Source organism: Mixophyes fleayi, chromosome 5 (genome assembly GCF_038048845.1).
Source record: "Mixophyes fleayi isolate aMixFle1 chromosome 5, aMixFle1.hap1, whole genome shotgun sequence".
Classification (NCBI taxonomy): Eukaryota; Metazoa; Chordata; class Amphibia; order Anura; family Limnodynastidae; genus Mixophyes; species Mixophyes fleayi.
In genome coordinates, this window is record NC_134406.1 from 75,652,334 (window position 1) to 75,672,615 (window position 20,282).

At 36.7% G+C, this 20,282-nt stretch overlaps 1 long non-coding RNA gene across 1 annotated transcript in view; it reads right to left on the bottom strand.

Annotated features, from left to right (window-relative positions):
* LOC142157687 (uncharacterized) overlaps window positions 1–19,063 on the bottom strand; it is a 64,099-nt gene extending 45,036 nt beyond the window's left edge. The window contains exon 1 of the long non-coding RNA XR_012692567.1: window positions 18,773–19,063. This is a non-coding gene — a long non-coding RNA (uncharacterized LOC142157687). The remainder of the gene's footprint in view (window positions 1–18,772) is intronic.
* Between the last annotated feature and the right edge of the window lie 1,219 nt (window positions 19,064–20,282).

Here is a 20,282-nt window from a genome sequence, read left to right on the forward strand (position 1 = left end):
CTATATGGAAATGTAAAACAAATTCCAAAACAAATGCCTTGATACCAAGTATGTAACTTATGTAGGTGGAGTTTTTAGATATTCCTTTAAAAAAATATAACAGTAAATAATCAAATTCACCAGAATAATAACTATGTAAAAGACTTGCTTCTAGTTCACATGAGATAAAACAATTAATCCATTCCTTCAGTAGAGGGAGCAGCTGTGCAATCAGTGTCCCCACTACAGGTGAGAGGGGAGTGCCCCCTAGTTACTACACAGGAGCAGGACATATTAAAGGTAATTGCCAAAAAAGAGACAATTCATGTTTAAATGCAGATTTAAATGTCACACAGGAGTTGACGGAAAATACTGTGTTGTTTTTATCATTGTTGCATTGTGCATTGTTTTTTAAAAGTGTATTTGATTGAACCGCAGGATGTGTGCATCTTTCATATACATTTATATATTTTGACAATAGTTCTTATTTCACAATGCATACTAATGGGGGAGTATATCTTGATATGAAAATGGTGAAGTATACTCTACTTTGATCCTGCAAGAGTTATTTGTTTCATCTTAATAAATAAGTACTTCAGTCAAATTAAGTAAGGTGTTTTAGGAGGTCCAATATGCCTAATTTTTTCCCAAATAAAAGTCACGGCTTTTGCCACTGAAATTCTAAGATACCGTATATCACATATTGCCCTACAACTGAAAAGTACTCCTCCTACGAAAAGTAATTCCTTGGCTAAAAGACCAGTTGATCAAAGTACCTATATGAAGATCATCTTGCAAAGTAATTTAGACTGCAAGGCTTCTAACACAGCTTTACTGCACATTTTTCTTTAAATAATACACTGAATTCATAAGCTTGTCCAAAACACAAACTGCTGTGTATACAGTTTGAGAGTGATTTAACTTCACTTAATTGTATCAGTGGATATCACCAGCTGCATTCTATTGGCCGAAATGCAGTATCCAATAGTGAATATAGCAGGGTGGATTCCACCATAAGAATTGTGGGCTAGGCAGACTGCAAGGGACCTGTGAAATAATGAGACCTGTGTAGTTAGATATCAGAAACATTATATATATATATATATATATATATATATATATATATATATATATATATATATATATATAAATAAAATATTTTTATGGTAGCCTTTATATTTATTTGAATGTAATTTGACCATTTAACCCCAGCTGCTGTTAGAGTGTGGTCAAAGGTTTTCAGCTGTAAATTAAAACCGGGCTTTTAATTAAAAGCCATGTTAAGCAACACTATTGCCAAAAATTGCAGATACATTTTACATGGGAATATGCTCTCATTAAGGGGTTCAAATAATACACATACCCTCCCTTCATTACCTGCACTACAGATATTTTCCTGTTGTGCACTCAGCCACTCTGCACAACAGGAAAATATCTGTAGTGCAGGGTTGGGAGGAAGGGCACTAAAAATGTCCAATCTCACCCATGCTGACTCCTACATACTCAGAGACACCCACGACTAGCAAAAAAATGAATTAACATTTTTGAGTGCATATTTTATTGTAAAATCCTATATGTAGAATCCTGCTTTTTGCTGCTTTGGAAATGTCTACTGATACCAAAGCAAGAACGACAAAGCAGAGCCGTAACTAGGGTGGTGCGGGCGGTGCCGTCGCCCAGGGCGCAAGCCCAAATGGGCGCAGCAGCCGCCCGCTACCTGGCTCTATCTACAGGCTTTTACTTACCCACAGTGGAACGCATCTTCCACTGACAGGAAGTTCGGCATTTGGAACGCAAATGCCGAACTTCCTGTTGGTGGAACGCACATGTGGGTAAGTGAATGAAAGATTCTCTGTGAGCCCTGGGGATTGGTGCAGCAGCAGCGCTGTCTGTGTGTGAGGTGCTGCTGCTGCAGGATCCGGACCATGCTCCCGTCTGGCTTTCTCTGAGGCTGTCTACTTGGTGGATGGGGGCGGGTTCAGGAACGTCATGGCCGGGAGGGGACTCCAGTCACATGGGGGGGGTGGCACACAGACACTTGCCACACCTGGCTGTCTCTAGCTCGGCGGCTCAGAGCCTCTCGGAGGGGCACAGAAACGGCACGCCCGGGGGGGGGGAGGGGTTCGGCCAGTTACAGGGATACACTGGCTTCACTATCGCTGTCACTGCTGTCCAGATGCTGGTTTATTGTTGTCATGTTACTAGTTCCCTCCACTCCACCTCTTATACAGATGTGTATTCAGTGTACATTGTTCCTGCTAACCTTCCTATTATACAAAATAATGGCAGCACACATAGTCTGGTGTCCTTCTGCATCTCATCTATGTATATCTCTCTCACACTCATTTCTGTGTTTCTGTGTCTGTCTGACTGTTTCTGCTTCTCCCATGTCTCTCTCACCTATGTATCTCTTACACTCATATCTGTGTCTCTATGTCTCGCTGCCTGTCTCCATGTTTATACACCTCTCATCTCTATCCCTCTCACTCAATTCTGTATCAATATGTCTGGCTGCCTCTCTGTTGTCACATCCCTCACCCCTTTATCCCTCTGTCCAGGGCCGTAACGAGGGTGGTGCGGCAGTGCTGTCACCCAGGGCGAAGGCCAACATCCCCACTTTTTAGGCTATTTTGGGTAGAATTTCTTTGCCATGTCATGTTATAAGTAAACTAATGGCATTTTTTTGAAAAAAATTACAATTTGTGTCGATACCGCACAGATTACTGATATTGATGTTGGAATGTAGACTAGCCCAAAGAGTGCCAAAATAGGCTAAGCATAGGATTGAGGAAAGTCTTAGCTGTGGATAAACATGTTAGTTTATATTTTTTCATTGCAATAAATTCAAATGTTAGGTAAATTCTGCAATTAAATATATATTTCACAACTAGTCTACATATAGGTAAATTAAAAATAAAATAGTGTAGTATTAATATTTGAATGCTTATCAGTATACTAAACTAAAATATTACAGTTGTATTGCTAATTGTTTTGGCAGGATGACTATGAATTAAAAAAAATCACTGCAGCAGAACAAACCCATTATTTTTGACAGTTGCATGGTATAACAGATAAGCTTTTTAATAGACAGTTATATTGCTGGTACTATAATGAAACAAGTAACCTCATCTGTACCTGGGCCCGATTGATAAAACCACATAGACATGCTTTTCGTCCCCCCCCTCTCCTTCTAATATATATATATATATATACACACACACACACACACACACACACACACACTATATGGACAAAAATATTTGGCCACACCTGTTAATTATTGAATTGAGGTGTTTCAATCAGACCCGTTGCCCGAGGTGTATAAAAAGCTCCTAGCTATGCAAACATTTGTGATATAAAACAAGTCGTTCTGAGGAGCTCAGTGGCTTCAAGCGTGGTACTGTTATGGGATGCCACCTATGCAATAAGACGGTGGAAGCATTTAAGAACAGCAACTAAGCCACGAAGCAGAAAACCACGGGTCAAACTGCTAAGGCGCATGGTGCGTAAAAGTCGCCAACGCTCTGCTGATTCCATAGCTGAAGAGTTCTGAACTTCCACCGACATTAATGTAAGCAAAAAAACTGTGCGGCGGGAGCTTATTGGAATGGGATTTCATGGCTGAGCAGCTTCATACAAGCCTCACATCACCAAGACCAATGCAAAGCGTCAGTTGGAGTGTCGTAACGCACTGGACTGTGGAGCAGTGAAACAGTGTTCTGTGGAGTGATGAATCATGCTGCTCCGTTTGGCAGTCAGATGGGTGGAGTATGGGTTTGGTGGATGCCGGGAGAATGTTACTTGCCTGACTGCATTATGCCAACTGTGAAGTTAGGTGGAGGAGGGATAATGATATGGGGCTGTTTTTCAGGATTTGGGCTAGGCCCCTTATCTCCGGTGAAGGGCAATCTTAATGCTTCAGCATACCAATTCAATTGGACAATGCTATGCTTCCAACTTTGTTGCAACAGTTTGGGGAAGGTTCTTTTCTATTCCAACATGACTGTGCCCCAATGCACAAAGCAAGGACTACAAAGACATGGTTTGATGTGGACAAACTTGACAGGCCCACACAGAGGCCTGACCTCAACCCCTTTGAACACCTTTGGGGTGAACTGGAATGGAGAATGCGAGCTAGGCCTTCTCATCCAACATCAGTGCCTGACCTCATAAATTCATAAATGCTCTACAAAATGAATGGGCACAAATTCTTACAGAAACACTCCAACATCTTGTGGAAAGCTGTTATCAATGCAAAAGTGGGACCAACTCCATGTTAAAGTATATGTATTTGAATACAATGTCATTACGGTCCCTGTTGGTGTAATGGTCCAGCGTCCGAATACTTTTGTCTATATAGTGTGTGTGTGTGTGTGTGTGATATATATATATGTATATATGTATATATATAGATAAATATACGCACACAGAGGGCCTGATGTAGACTTGGATGCACTTTACACTTTAAGTGTAAACTGCATCTTACAATTTACACAGTATTCAAAGTCTGACAGATCTTTAGATGCATATTGTACAGACGCACCTCTTTATCTGCCTTATGGGCCGGTGTGCATGATACACTTAAGTATAAGTCACAGCGGCCCTACAAGGCAGATAAATGAATAAATATGTTCATGTTACAAAAAACAATGGTGTGCTTCTAGAGTTGGTCAAGTTGTTTAGGAGGGATGGCACACTTTTTTTTATAATGTAATTATTTTTTTACTTCTTTTTTTAATAAAGTAAACTCTATTGCACCTGGAGGAAGCTCCAGCAACAGATACGTCTCTGTGGCTGCTTACAACTCAGCCTAGCATGTAAAGAGCGTGAACATACCTTTACATTGCTAAACTTACCCAGCTTCTCCCTTGTTCCATCTCTCCAAGAAGGATCCTTGGCTTTTGCGCGCATGAGTTGGACTTGAGTCCAAATTTCCATGTGGCCCACATTGGTTGAAGTACAAATTTAGAAGTGGTTAAAGTGGAAATTTAGAAGTGGCAATATGGAAAATGTAATTCCCCAGACCTCATTCTGATTGAGCATCCTTATAATGTGCTGGAAAAACAAGACAGAGCCATGGAGGCCCCACCTCACAATTTACAGAATATACTGCTAATGTCCTAGCGCCAAATAGCACTGGACATCTTCAGAGATCTTGTGGAGTCCATTCCTCGATGGGTCAGAGGACCTACACAATATTATCAGGTGGTTTAAATGTTGTGGCCGACTGGTGTGTGTGTGTGGGTGTATATATATATATATATATATTTTTATATATATATATATATATATATATATATATATATATATATATATATATAAAACAAAGGGTCTGCAGCGTCATACATCGGGACTTAAACAGACTACAAAATTACATAATTACACAATGAACAAGCAAAGCACACTGTATATAGTAGGGCAGAACAACAGCAGACTAGACAGTGAGCATAAAGTGTTGAGTTGTATAATAGGAGTTTTAGTCTCTGAACTATACTTGGGGAAATACTGCATAAAAAGACAAATTTTACTTTACTGACTTCCCTATTGTAAGTTTAATACAGCTATTACTTTTTCACCCATGACAAGGATAACTGGAGATTGCAAATTGCATATGGGAGCTGCACTGACTCACCCTTTGACACATGCCATAAGCTTGTACAGAAGCTACCCAATTACTAACCACTACCCTATGGCTCACTAGGGTCCAAAAAAAACACTATTTGGACAGGTATTTAAGTCCAACTAATAATTTACTTTGGATTGAATTATTTTTTTTTACTTAATGTTGAAACTTTCATCATTTTTTTGTCTTAAATATATTTCTCTATAATTCAATTAGATAAGTCATATGGCGACACTTTAACAAATAGGATTAATATGTATTAAAATGTAAGTTATTTAAATGTGTTTAAAAAAAAGCCCAATTATATATTTATGAATAAAGGTCATGATTGCGTAGGTTCCTTATTATTCTGCAGCCTAAGGGTTTACCAATATTTCTCAGATTATAATGAGACCACACCCCAAACTGCTGACAGCAGCTGACCCAGAGAGCATGCTGCAGACATAGCCACAGAGGCTGTGGAGAATAGGCAGATGGCATCTTCCCAACCCTTTATTTTGATAGCTAATTGTAATAACACAATAACAGGAGTCAATTTCCAATAATCAACCTATATTAGGAGTCTAAATTCTTGAAATTCTTTGAAAATAGGCTTTCAAAGGAAAGGTTTGCTATATCAATCCCAAGATTGTCATGGGAACACTCCTAAATGGCTTCATCCATGAAAATTGAATAAGAAATGCTGACCCAGGCTATAGAGGGCCTACTTGGAGGACAGTATGTAAAACCAGGTAGAGAGTGCATGCAAGAAATTTGATTAAGCACTTATAGGTGCTTTTTACCTGCATGGTATATCTTACAGTTTAATTTGTTTCCGATTAAAAAAGCAAATTTAGTTCCGGATTCTGGATTGTCAGATGCATAATCTACCTTTGAGACAATGGGCTAGATTTACTAAACTGCGGGTTTGAAAAATTGGGGATGTTGCCTATAGCAACCAATCAGATTCTAGCTGTCATTTTGTAGAAGGTACTAAATAAATGAAAGCTAGAATCTGATTGGTTGCTATAGGCAACATCCCCACTTTTTCAAACCCACAGCTTAGTAAATCTAGCCCAATATCTTTACAATGTGTTTACTGTATATGTGACTATTTAATGTGCCCATCCCTATGTCCTCTATAGTCAATGTTTTCAATGAACAATCTATGTATACAGATAGAGAAGTGTTAATTGTAGAATTCAGCTCAACTGGCTTCTCAAGCAACGCCAATTAAAGACATTGGTCTGATGCAGAAGTGCGTCAGTTTGCTCAACTTATGAGTCTATGCAGACTTGCGCAATTCTGAAACCGATGTCCGCCTGTGCCTGGAGAGGCGGACTAGGGGAGGGGAGGGGCAGTCGAACGTTGGCTGAGGACAGTGAAGGTGTGTTTATGCAAATGCACACCTGTTAGGATACATATCTTTTGCACCTGCCATGCTGATGACTTGTTGTAAACAAGGCGGATATGCTGCTGATGCAGAGGCGGATGCATCTCGAGATGTGCACAGCTCTGTATGTGGGCGGATATGCACTATTTTACTGCACTTTTTTTTTTAATAGCAATTTCTAAGAGCAATTTATTCCCATTTTGTGACCAACGCTGCATCAGCCCCATTGTTAGCATACCTTTTCCGTTCAAATTAAAAGGTTATAGCTGTGACAAGTGCTCCACATGTCTATCCTTTAGGATCCCTATCTCACTTTACTATGCACCATAATTAAGCATGCACACACATACTTAATAAATATATAACACAGGCTGCAGCTGTAGACATTTGCACACCTTCAGGATACCATTTCACAGTTCAATACAACACTGAAACACGGGAAGGAAACTGCAAACAAGAATACATAAATCAACAGTTTCATTAGAAAACACAAAGCAATTGGTTTTATTTTTATTTTTTTCCAAAGTATATGGTACTCTCACATAAGACTACTGATTAAACTCATAAGAAAGCCATAATGCACAGATTTGTTCTAATGCCAAGAGGAATAAACAGATTTGTTCTAATGCCAAACCATACCAATAGAAAAATAAATACAACAGTCAAGTAAGGGTCTGCAGTCCAGTGACTTAATGGATTTCTGATGTGCATGCTAATGACCTATTCAGCTCCATTTAAATTTAACAGGTCATGCAATTAATATTTGTATCCCAAAAGCCAACGATTAAACACTGAAACATTTGCTAGGATTTACGAATAGCCTGTTGCTTTAGTTGTCATTCTGCGTCAAAACTTTTCCTACAAAATTTAAGCCATTTCTTCTGAGGATAAATGTTATAGCCTGTTTTATTAAAATACTCTATATAAGTGACATGCAGACTCTGTCAAGCTGCTTTTTGTAGTACTAGTAGGCTAGTTAAATTTTCAGCTACATATCACCAATATAATGCCCTTTCGAAAAAGTCAATATATTGTAGTGTATACAATTGTCATCTGCCGAAATATACACAGCATATACAAGAAAATGAAAATGTCTAGCAATACATTTCTACGAATATGTAGGTTATACAGTAGTTGTAAAAAAAAAAAATCCAGAAACGGCAACTCTCATAAATGCGTACTGTGACATTGAACTATTTACGCTATATAAAACACTACTTATAACTAATGGATTCATTCACCTTTAACACTTTCTTCTATAACACTACCAAATAGAAGTAAAAAAATATAAAAAGAAATATATAAAAATGGAGCCATTTGTTATAACATTTTCACCAGCACGTTCGATTCTGAGTGAAGATGGTAATGTGCTTAAGCATTCATGTAATAACTGGAAAAACGAGCTAAATAATTAAAAACACAAAAAAGACTGCTGCAAAAGGTGTTGCATTTTTACTCTGCACGGACGCTTGCCGAAAATGACAAACAACATGCACAACGGTCCTCTGATCTGTTGTAGAACAAATTCTTACCTTTACTGCAATTATCAGTTAAATACTTATAGCAAGTGAACAGATCAACAGAATGGCCGTATTCAGCAGATCATTCGACCACTGGGCATATAAATGAGAAAACGTAACCAATGTTCTATAGCTGATTCTTAACCTCTTCAGCACTGGTGCGACTAGAAAGCACTGGGTAAGATGGCAGGCCCCATCACTGCTTCCCATGCTGCCTTCTCCTCTGCATTATGGCCGGCTACCGCCATATTCACCGTCTTCCATTAGACAGATCCGTTTGCCGCACAAAATAAACTGAGGAGCCACAGGGACACCTCCCATGGAAAGTGTTCTCCGTCAGTTCCAGGATGATTTAGTGCACATCTGTTTTACGTTCAACCCTCCTCCCTCCTCTTTCCCCTGGGAGAACCAGCACCAGCTACTTACCCCGTCTGCATTATTAATACATGTTAATGGCTCCATTACATCAAACTGACCTTTTCTCTCCTCTCCTTTACAGAATAAGGAACAACTTAAAATAGCAATATCACATATGTATTTGGATCGTCAAACCAATTTCGTAGCCTGCAATAAGTGTCTTCCATCCCCCCCCTTGCTGTATAGATTTGTCAGCCAATAAGAAATCAATGCAAGGCAGTTTACTAATGCATTAAAGCAGAGATGCAGACAAAGACTCCTTGCCATTAAAGCTGCCACTGCACATATAGGATAGTGAAAGGCAAAAACATATAAGGGTGGGGTGGAGAAAGCAGATTCTTTATTTAAAGATGCAGCAATGTGAAGATGGTGTGACACGCATAGCAGCATGCCAGAGGCTGATAAGAAGTTAAAACGCTTATTCTCCGACTGGGAAATCAAGGCAAGAGACTGCTAGAATGGTGAAACCTTGCAGCAAACCGTTGTGACTCGCACACTCGACTGATCCCCTGTCTGCCGAGACACTGACTGCAGTTCACCTCAGGAAGGGAGAGTAGGATTAAAGAATGTCGCTGAGGTTTCCAAAGGATGCTTTTCATCCTTCCCACCCCCCCCCCCCCTTTTTTTTTTTTCTTTTATTATTTTCGGTAAATTCAGGAATTCCCTGGGGGGATGTTCAGACTCTGAAGGTGTAGAGCAGTCAAGCACCATGTGTTAGAAGACCCACCGTGTGAGATGCTGACCTATTTTTATCTGATCCCTATGTGGGTGTTGTGCAGGTACTTCTGGGAATGAGATGAACTGCATCTTTGCTTTAACCCTTGCACACTCGCTTACGAGCAAGACAGAGAGAAAGGATTGACTGTGAATCAGACATCAGCCATTGTGTGCTAATTTTTTTTTCTACTGCTTTGTTTTCTTTCATATCCTTGCTCGTCTGCCATTACACATGCACAAAGAATAATGTATGCACCACCCTTGCTTTTCTCTTACAATGTATAGCAACCTTGCCTAGTACTGAAACCATATATTTCACTTAAGTCTAGGTGTGCTGTTCACTGGTTATTAATTGCATGGAAGTGTTATATATCAACTGCCACGGGTTAATGTACGAGGTTATTTCTGTATAAGGTGCAGGATAACCTTGCATTCTCAAGAGATACATTGTAGCTGTCGATCTTCTTGCAAATTATCTGGTGAGTTATTCATTATTATAATTTTTAAATGAGGTGTAGAGTCTTAAGGAAATGTTAACCCTTCTATTGCCATCAGGAACTAAAAAAAAAAATCCCTTCACGATTTGTGTTGAAAAATTGTATTTTGATACCTTTAGCTATGGACTTAAGCTATTTGAGATTCCAAACTAATTCTATTAAAATCTATGCCGTATAACAAGAATAGCGCATGACACTAAATCATTTTAACACTATTTCAGATATGCCATGACTATATAATTAACAAGTGTTTAAGGATCTAATATTTATAATTATTATATCTACCGTACGTTATGAGGTGCGTCACAGTAATGTGAATACATGAACAGCGTATAGTCACCACGCCAACAGGCTTTTCACTCCAATAACGTATGAGGTGTACATGTAGTACTGTCTTCTTTTCTTCTCATGTTACGCAATTAACCCTTTCAGAGTGAAGCACCTTGAACTGCGTCTATACTCTAAGAACAGGTCTTCTCTGCACATCAGCACTGCTATCCATGCAAGTAGGCCTCTTTTGTAGCAGCAAAGAACATACTTACTGTACATGTGTATGCATAAAAAAACTGTACTAAGAAGTCTAAAAGCGTCATTAAAGCAATCATTACCACCACTAGAATGATCGTCATAGCCGTCCTTCTCTTTCTAGATATTTATCCAGATTGAGCTTGACTACTGGAAAATTAGTTCTCTACAGGAGGCAAAAGAGCTGAAAGGGATTTTTTTTTTGCTCGTCTTAGGGAACGGACGACTGTCGGGGGAAACTTGCAGCACACAAGCAGTGTGAGCAATGCAGTCAGTCATACTAGGTATACAAATCTTTTTTGGTCACACTTTTCCTGACATAAATGCTAGATACGTGAACCTTTACTGGTTTCAGGCTGCAAACTGATATTATAAGGGATTCAGCACAGCAGGAGTGCAGTTGAAAGCATGTGAATTTGCCTTGCGTCTTGTCTGCAGAAGAAGTGTCTTTTACAGCATATGCAACGTACTATAAAAGCAAACACAAATCATATAAAACAACTGCAGTGTGAAGCTTTTGCTTGTAATACTGATGAGGGGGCTGGTCAGCTAGTCACAAAAATTAGTGAACAGAAATGTAATCTCGTTTTTCATCTCCCTATATTGAGATTAGTGCAGTTTGTTTAGAATATGAAAGTATATCTGAATAACCGTGCGAACGTCAATCCATTTCATATGCCAAGGGTACTTTTAGCAGCCAAACACATAATGACAGTTTAACATGAAAATATCAGTCCTGCTAGCACTGAAATTCTGGAATTGAAAGAAACGATGAAGGTAACATTTTGATTAATATATAATAGTCATTTGGTTCTCAAAAAATGTGACAATGCCAGCTACAACATGAATGAATGGGGATGAAAACATGAGGAAATCAGGGTTTAATTTTCATGCTACGTTAACACTCAATAACTGTTGGAAGTAGAAACAGAATTCTGTCTTAAACAGATAACTATAGTTTTGTTTGATAAGATACAGTGAGCCAAATGCTAATAAGGCAATAATCAGAGATGTTTTTTTGCATATCTCATGTATGTGTTTGTGTAAGATGTGGACATATATATCCAAGTCACTATTTGTACGTATACCTGTATAACTGAATAAGGGAACAAAGACCTTTTTTTTCCATGGCTAGCTTCTATTCAGCAGACCACACCCTATCCTGCGTTTCAATATCACTAAAATGTTATATTTATGGACTGTATACAGCAGTTATATTAATATCACACTGCATTTCATCTCATTATTCTCTGGACATTTTTAGCAATTTATTTAATACATCAAAAGCAGTAAAAAAAAAAAAAATCTTGCAAGCTGGATTCAACCTGTGACACTGTATTATTTAAAATAAGTACATGTTAAAAATAAGGAGAATTTTAAGATGTTTTATCTGAAACTCCTGTTACACTGTAGATTTCTTTTTAAAATTAATATTTAATTCTTGTAGATCTCAAACTTTATGCACAAAACAGCAACTTTTTCAGGCTTTTATTTTTAAAAGTTTAGCAATTTAAAGTTTTCAATAATGTGCCAGATTTTCAAAAGGAATCACATCACTAATTGTATAACAAATATAGCACTTAACACCCAATTCTGTTCACAGATGGGCAAAAATGTATCCAGAATATAACTAACATAGATTTTAGACGTATACTAACTTTATCTTCAGCTGATCAACTCCTATAACATGACTAAACACTTGAAAGATAATAAATTTCTAACAATGTTAAATATAAAAATTACGTAATGTATTCCTTTAGACATGTGTTAAGGAGTGTTAGAAACAAGCAAATAAAAATATAAAAACTATTGTCAGGAGATTCCCACATTTTTAAAGTGAGAACCTTAACATTTCAAGTTGTTTTCCAATATATATATATATATATATATATTTATTTATTGTAAATTATACTTTCATTATGTGTGTTCTAATATGTCATTGTTTAAAAAAAAAATTTGCACAAAACTTTATCGGATTGTCATTGTTCAACAACTTTCACTACATCTAGCAAATAAAGTATAAATGCAATTTATATCTCACCATTGAATTCTTAAAGCAGATACCCTTGTGTTAGCATATTTAAATTGATAAATTCTTCACATTTGAGAATCAAACCAAAATAACATTTTTATATATTGGTGTTGTGACAAGAGAATATTTTTTTAAGTTTGTTACAATTTTAATAAAATAACACATTTGCACATTTTAATGACTAAATTGTATAGTTTGTATTAAAGTTCTGATAAACATTATTTTATTGAAAATGTATACTAGGTGAACAAAACTTTCCTTATCCAATTAAAGTATTAAAGGTAACACACAAAAATACTTTGCAAAAGAATATCCCTTACATGCTACAGTATTAATACTGAAAACAAAGAAATTGTGTCAAATAATTGAGATATAACAATATCTGCAACTGACTTAAAGGAAATAAATTAACAAAATATTAATGCAATCAATGTTAAATCTAAAAAGACAAAAATAAAGTTAAATAAAAAAGATAATTAACGTTACTTTATCAAAAGTTTTTGTGATGTGCAAAGTATATTTTAATTATCATTTCACACCTCTAAAATATTTTTTCCTAATGGGACATCTTCATCAGATAATTTTTATTTTCTAACTTGTCACATAACTTGTCTAATTTTTATTCAGAAACACTTTTACTTTAAGAGATGAAAATATATTTTAAAATAAAATGTTGGCAAGAAAATTTCACTTACGTTTTCCACCTATTTAAACATTATACCTCAGAATTAGCTTCCTGTAGAGCACGTTGGGATATTTTCCAGAGTCACGCTTTGTGACAACCACTTGTTGTTGTACGACTGAACAAGACACGAGCAAAGGTGGAATAACTAAATATATTGTATTTATTTTGCTAGTTCTCCGCTCTCCAAATCTGTGCAGTCTGTCTAGTTGGTATAATAATAAGAATCATTAGAGACTGTGCCTCTAAAAGGTTAAATAATATGGCAATGCTTAAACAGCTTTAGTCCGTTCCACCGTTCTCAGCCAGAACAGAACATAGTTGAACACTGCATTGAGCCCCACCCTAGTTTCTGCATGCTTTTTCCTTGTGCTAAACCTATCAAATATCATATATTCCTGTTCTATTAAGAATCATCCATTACCATACTGATGTCCATATGATATATAATATATATATATTTAATATATATATACACACACACACATTTTCTAAAATAGGTTGGGATGAAGGTACCTGTTGCTAAGTAAAATGCAGTGAGCTTTGCCTTTTATAGATGACAATGCTTTGCAAAATAAGCACTACACTGTTCATTTAAAAATACCATTACCAGCTTCAAACTGTATATATTTAAAGGCATTGAAGCTTCCATCTATGAGTTAAATATTGCATCAAATACAATGTCATCAGGGATATCCTCAAGCACTATAGATATATATTATATAATTACTGAAAGTAAAACATATAGATTTCAACACAGATATTGAGAAAACACCTAAGAACATCTATAGATATGTACATAGACAGACAGACAAGCCATTGTTAAGCACTCTAATTTTGCCATGAAGATGAAGTGAAATAATTAAAATTTACACTTTACCAATATTTTCCTCTTCTATGGAAGTATGAAAAAATGTTAATGAAGACTATTAAAATATGCATCAAGTAGAAAAACACTCAGTCAAATGGATTAATATATAGTATTTAGAAAGTAAAATCATTTTGCAAAACCTTTACAGGAACATAATGTTGTAACCTGTTAAAAATAAAATTATAATATCACATCTAAAGAAACTTAATAATGGCCTGGTCCTCATAATGCAACTTGCATTTCTAACGAATGTTTCGATCATTTACCAACCTAAATGTTTTATTTTTCTGGACACAATAATGGTTGACGTAGAATTTTATTTTGCTGTGTATAGTACAATGTTGAGAGCATTAAACAGGCTATTTTACCTGACTCGTACAGTAAAAAATATAACACTATATAAGAACACAAAAGAAGCACACCCAAAGATTTTTCTCTGTGTGTGTTTTGTAGTTATTTATGCAAAATAGTTACTACTAAATAAGAATTCTTACATATATTGTAACAAAGTGATACTATCATAATAATAGGATTTCCGCTTGCACAACTATCAGCTCATAAGGTTCTCTACCAAAAATGATTTCCATCACATCCACTAAGGCCCAAAGCCTTCGTGAATATGCGATTTTGCGCTTGTAACGTCAACTGTCTCAATACCAGACATGAGGAAATGAATGTGTACCTGTCTAATGGAACCATAAATTATTATTTTTACTCTTTTGCTAATTTGTTCCTAGAATCCATGCAACAGGTTGTGTTCCGCTAGTCAAACAAAAAAAATGAAAAAGGTGGCGGAAAAAAAACGACAGGAGACCATAGCAGTGAACGAAGTGGGTGGGTGATGGCGATAATAGATGTAATAACATTTTCTATATTAAATGCATTACAAAAGCAGCAATTTCCATGTGTCAATGCAATAAAATTGTCACAGCTCTCTATATAAGTCACATTGCAGGATCAATGCTACTAATATCAATTTGACCACGCTATAGGTGAAAACCTGAGATTATTTACTTATGAAAACCCATGGACGTGTCAAATATAACATTGCAAAATGGTCTTGCAGTTTCTATGCAGCACTGTGCTGCATTGTCCATTCTACTGGCGTCTCCTGTCACATGTTAGCAGGTAAGGTTCGATATTGACGTCAAATGGAAGAATATACATTGATTCCTTATCACCACTGACTTTGGTATTTACATAAATGAATACAACTACACAAGGGTTCTATAATAATTAAAAATTTGAATCAGGTACAAAATTGGGAGTCGTGTATTTGTTTTCCTAGCCTGACCGGGCACAAACTATTTTCACTTGAAGAAGAACAATCTGCAGTATAGAACACCCTTGTACAGTATACAATATGTCTACTTTCTAACTGCAGTGCATGGTTATCAATCCATTTCTATAAAGGAGCCTCATTCTGAATATTAAAGCATCACTTAGTTTTACAGTGCTTAGTGCATGATGGTAGCAAGACAGATCCCTATCTAATGTTTGAAATATATTAATGACAAATTGCTGATTATTTTTACTACTTATACTAACCATCATTTAAACAAAGATTCTGTATATTTGTTAGTATACATAAAAAGAATTCTGAAAAAGACTCGGATAGTCAGACAGGATATATATGCATTGTGCAGACAGGTCTTTAGATGCTGACAGTATGTATAATTATATACACACAAAGACACAAACATCTAATATCATTTTGTGACACTTATATGATACTACAATCTTCAAACCCCTCTTTCTTATTTCTGCTTTGTGAGTGTTTACACCCTGCACAGAGTATATGGTTAACACTGCACAAAAAAATAGCAAGGATAGAAATGTCTCTAGTAAATAAGGACATATTCATAGAACTACTATGTGTTCCTGGTGGCTCCTTCAATTGAAATGACAATAAACAAGGTTATCCTCCTCACTTAATCTAGATATGAATGGATTTTTTCAAATATTTCAATAATAAAAACATTTAACAGATAAAGGAATGGAAAAGCAAAAACAACAACCCACATATATTTTAGCAAACACCTAAGTGCAATCTCATATATTTAAGTATGAATGCCAGTTTAAATAGGGTTTTCTATAACCACACCTATATACATGAAACTAAAATGCAATTCAATAACTAATTTATGATTTTCACATAGGTAACAAGCATAATTTACTGGATAAAAGTTGCAAGCAATCAAAATCAAATCGGATGCCAGTGGGATAAATTATTAAACGATCATTTGGAATAAATAATAAAACAGTAAACATTACAACTGTTAGAATTTTCCTTTTTATGAATAGAGAGAAATTCCACATTGAAAATGAAGGCCATCTAGGTCTCGTCACACAAGGGAGTGGCACACTAAGCAACGATTACAAATTCCGAAGAGAAAGCATTTATAAATAACTATGATTGTGTACGAATGATATATCAGCCAATTTTTTTAAACAGAGGTGTAAAAGACAAGCTATTTCTCCTATTATCACGTTTGTCCAAGTTGCCAAGTCATACATCCATTAAAGACCATCCATTTTTAAGCACCTCCATGGCAGCCATATTGGGCTCTCATCAAACTAGGCGTCTTCGCAGGCTGAATTTTTTTTTAGACCTTCCAATCACTCTGAAGGTCACCTAGGACTTTTATTGAAATTTCCATTAAATCAACTGAATGTCAGCACAGATCAAAAATCTCTAGATCTACTCTTAATGAAACAGACACCTGAATTTCCTGGTATAAGATGCTAAACTGGCAAAGCACTTGTACATCCTACTAACATGTTCTCTTCTCAGAATACCAATACATATCTCACTACTACAAATCAATTGTTTATCCTGTATATTCATTTGTCTGTTCTAGAATGTTCTGATGCCCAACATTCTGCGCATACTCATTTCCATAGACATGAGGAGGTGCCATTCTGGAAAATTCTCATAACAACTGTACAGTACAACATAGACGTCTACCTGTTTACTCTGTACTGGTGCTTTAAAACATGCTGATACAGTCAGCAGCCATGAAGATATGAAACAAACTTCTCTATGTCATTAGTATTGATCTAGGCAACCCCTTGAATACAGCCGTAGTCCTGTATATAGCAACATACACAACACTGATAACCATTTATTCAGGTGTGATTTTACAATTCTTCATTACTTGAAATGTAGTATCTTATCCACCCATTTACTGTTCTTAATTAGGCCCAAAGTCATTTTTCTAAATCTGATTTTGGAGATGTGACTATATATTTCTATACACAAGCAGACTTAAAACTTTAAAATGCTAGAATTACATGTACTTTATAAATTCAGTAATGAACACAATATTGGGGTACACCATGTTCACTCATGAACCAAATGCATTGCTTATCACTGAATTAGCTATTTGAAATATGGCCATTTTCTTGGTCACAATGCATGTGCCAGTTGTCTACATAAAATGCATTCATCTGGGAAAAAAAACACAATTTTTCACTCCAATGGGAATTTACTGTATATACTGTATACTTATGTGAACATGTGACTGTACTCTTCCCTCAAGGCAGGATTCCACAGACCATACATAATGTGACATATGGACAGCATGTATCTCATGCAGGTGTAAGTAGCTGAGAAGTGCTGGGTGAAAGTCACCCTCCCTGCCTACGCCTCACTTCATTTCACAGTCAGCAGACGTTTAGTCCAGACAGTGCTGCTGCCACCGCCACATGCACAGGTCTTCTTCTATGTGTTCTATGGCACGCCCAGATCATCTCTTACTCACTTCAACATCTAGTCTGCAATAGGGGGAACATGGTCTATGAGCACGTCTGATGCAAGACAAGGCACTTTATCTCCCTGTACTGTACCCCAGAATCTTGTCTGCTCTCCAATGCTAATGCGCTGCAATGATACTTTCATATAAATATAGATTAAACTTACATTTATGCGACGAAATATATGAAAAATATACAGAGATATATATATATATATATATATATATATATACATACATACAAGTGTACATTCACACACACACACATATATATATATATATATATATATATATATATATATATATATATATATATATATTCATAGCTATTTTTATATTTATTATAAACAACTACACACTCACCATTCCAGTTGAACTAAATAAACTGGAACAATATTAAATACTTGGAAAGTATAAAAATAAATCTTATTTGTGTCTTCTACTGCTGGCATATCTATAGGATTGTATCTTAGCTTTTCTTTTTGGCACTCAGCAGTGATCATGAAAAAACCCAGGCATGGGAGGGATCTTTTGTTTTCTGAAAGCATAACATTATGCAGCCAATTAATAAGCTAGAGGTGGGATCCGGATCCAGGCTAAAAATATCCCTTCGGGTGGGAACAGCAGAATGTGACATAACAAAGAATTGTTTTACAGCATGGATAGCAGAGGTTAATCTAGAGAGAACTGTCGCCCCCTGTTTGGATATATACTGCAAAGAAAGTAACAATAGGGAATGAGACATAAAATAAAATGTCAGGGGCATCCAGCTGTGGGCTCACCTGTGAAGAGTCCAGTTACTGCAGAGCAGAGCTTGGCATGAGGTCCTAACAGCAGCTGTGCAGAAAGATGCTGCAGCAGCATCAGTCAGGACAAGGAAGGATGCTGCCCAAGCGCTTGCTACACCCAGGCATACAGAGCACAAGCAGCACGTGGGAGGGGGAATTTGTAAGACAGTGGACGCTGCCATCTCACAAGAATCGCAGGGGGGCTCTAGGGGAGGAACCAAAGATGCTCTGGTATGTGAAACCACCCCATGGGAGGTGTCCACATGACAGCCTCTCCCCGTGTCAATGATGTGCACAGTGGTTCATTCCAGAACGCTGTGGAGGCTGTGATTGGAACCTTGGAGTGGTGCTGAGCATTCCAGGGATGGATTCTTTAGGCGTGGCGTCAGGAGATGCTGCCTGAGGAATGGCTGTGGACATAGATGCACTTTAGCTGCTCTAAGGAGAATCCCCTCATTCACACAAGGAAATTAAACCTTTCCCTTCATTTTATTGACTTCAGCTTTCTCTTTTGTTTATCTTATCTTACACATTAAGCTGAGAACTAGGAATCAGACAATCTTATATATTTTATTTCTGATTGCAAGGGCTGCTCAATTTCTGCAGCCAGGTGTTTGCATCTATTCTTTATTTTAGCATTTGAAGCTGTAAGATGTAAGCTTACAGTTCTTTTTGTGTGTGTCATTTTGTGTTTGCATGCTCAGTATTAAGTCAGCAACACGAGTTAAACAGGTATATTGTTCACCTTGAAGTAACTAATACCTCTCATAAACATGGCATGTTTACTGTGATAGAGATAGACATGTTTTATCTGTATTTAATGTGCTTAATGGCAAACTTGATTTAGGTGCAGCAGAAGAAAATCCTGCAGGTCATAGAATTACAGCAGTCATGGCCTGTCTGCGTGAGAAGACCTTACAAGACATTAGCCTATTTCTCTGCAACAGCAGAATACCATTCCTCTTCAGGGACTGTTCTAAGGTTTACTATTGAGCTGCTTATGTATATATACATTAAGATACTGGGGTGCAAATGATTACTGTTCCTGCTTCTATGACAGCATATGTTCAATGTATATATTTAACAGTTTTCTGTCATGAATACAATTAGTCAAATCATATCATTAACAATTCAATGAATTCTTTACAGCTAATTTTATTGTGATCAAGACCTGGTACTCTTACAAAAGCTGCACTAAAAAACAGGCTAAATTCCCAAATGTGTACAACAGTGTTATTAGTTTGTACCATTGTGAATTAATGTATTAGCTGTTTAGCTTGAATGGCATATTGCCAACTACCCTCCTTATGGGTGTAAGTTGAACAGCCACATGTTGCCTCTGCCTGCCTTAATTTTGTCATTGTTGGCTGACTGTACTAACAAAATCAGCTCATGGTCACTGTCCCATCATTAGCTCAGATAGCACAATATCTATCACCCACCCTAAAGATCAAGTGGTTGTACCAGTTTGTGTGTTTTGATTCATTCTCATATTAGGAGACAA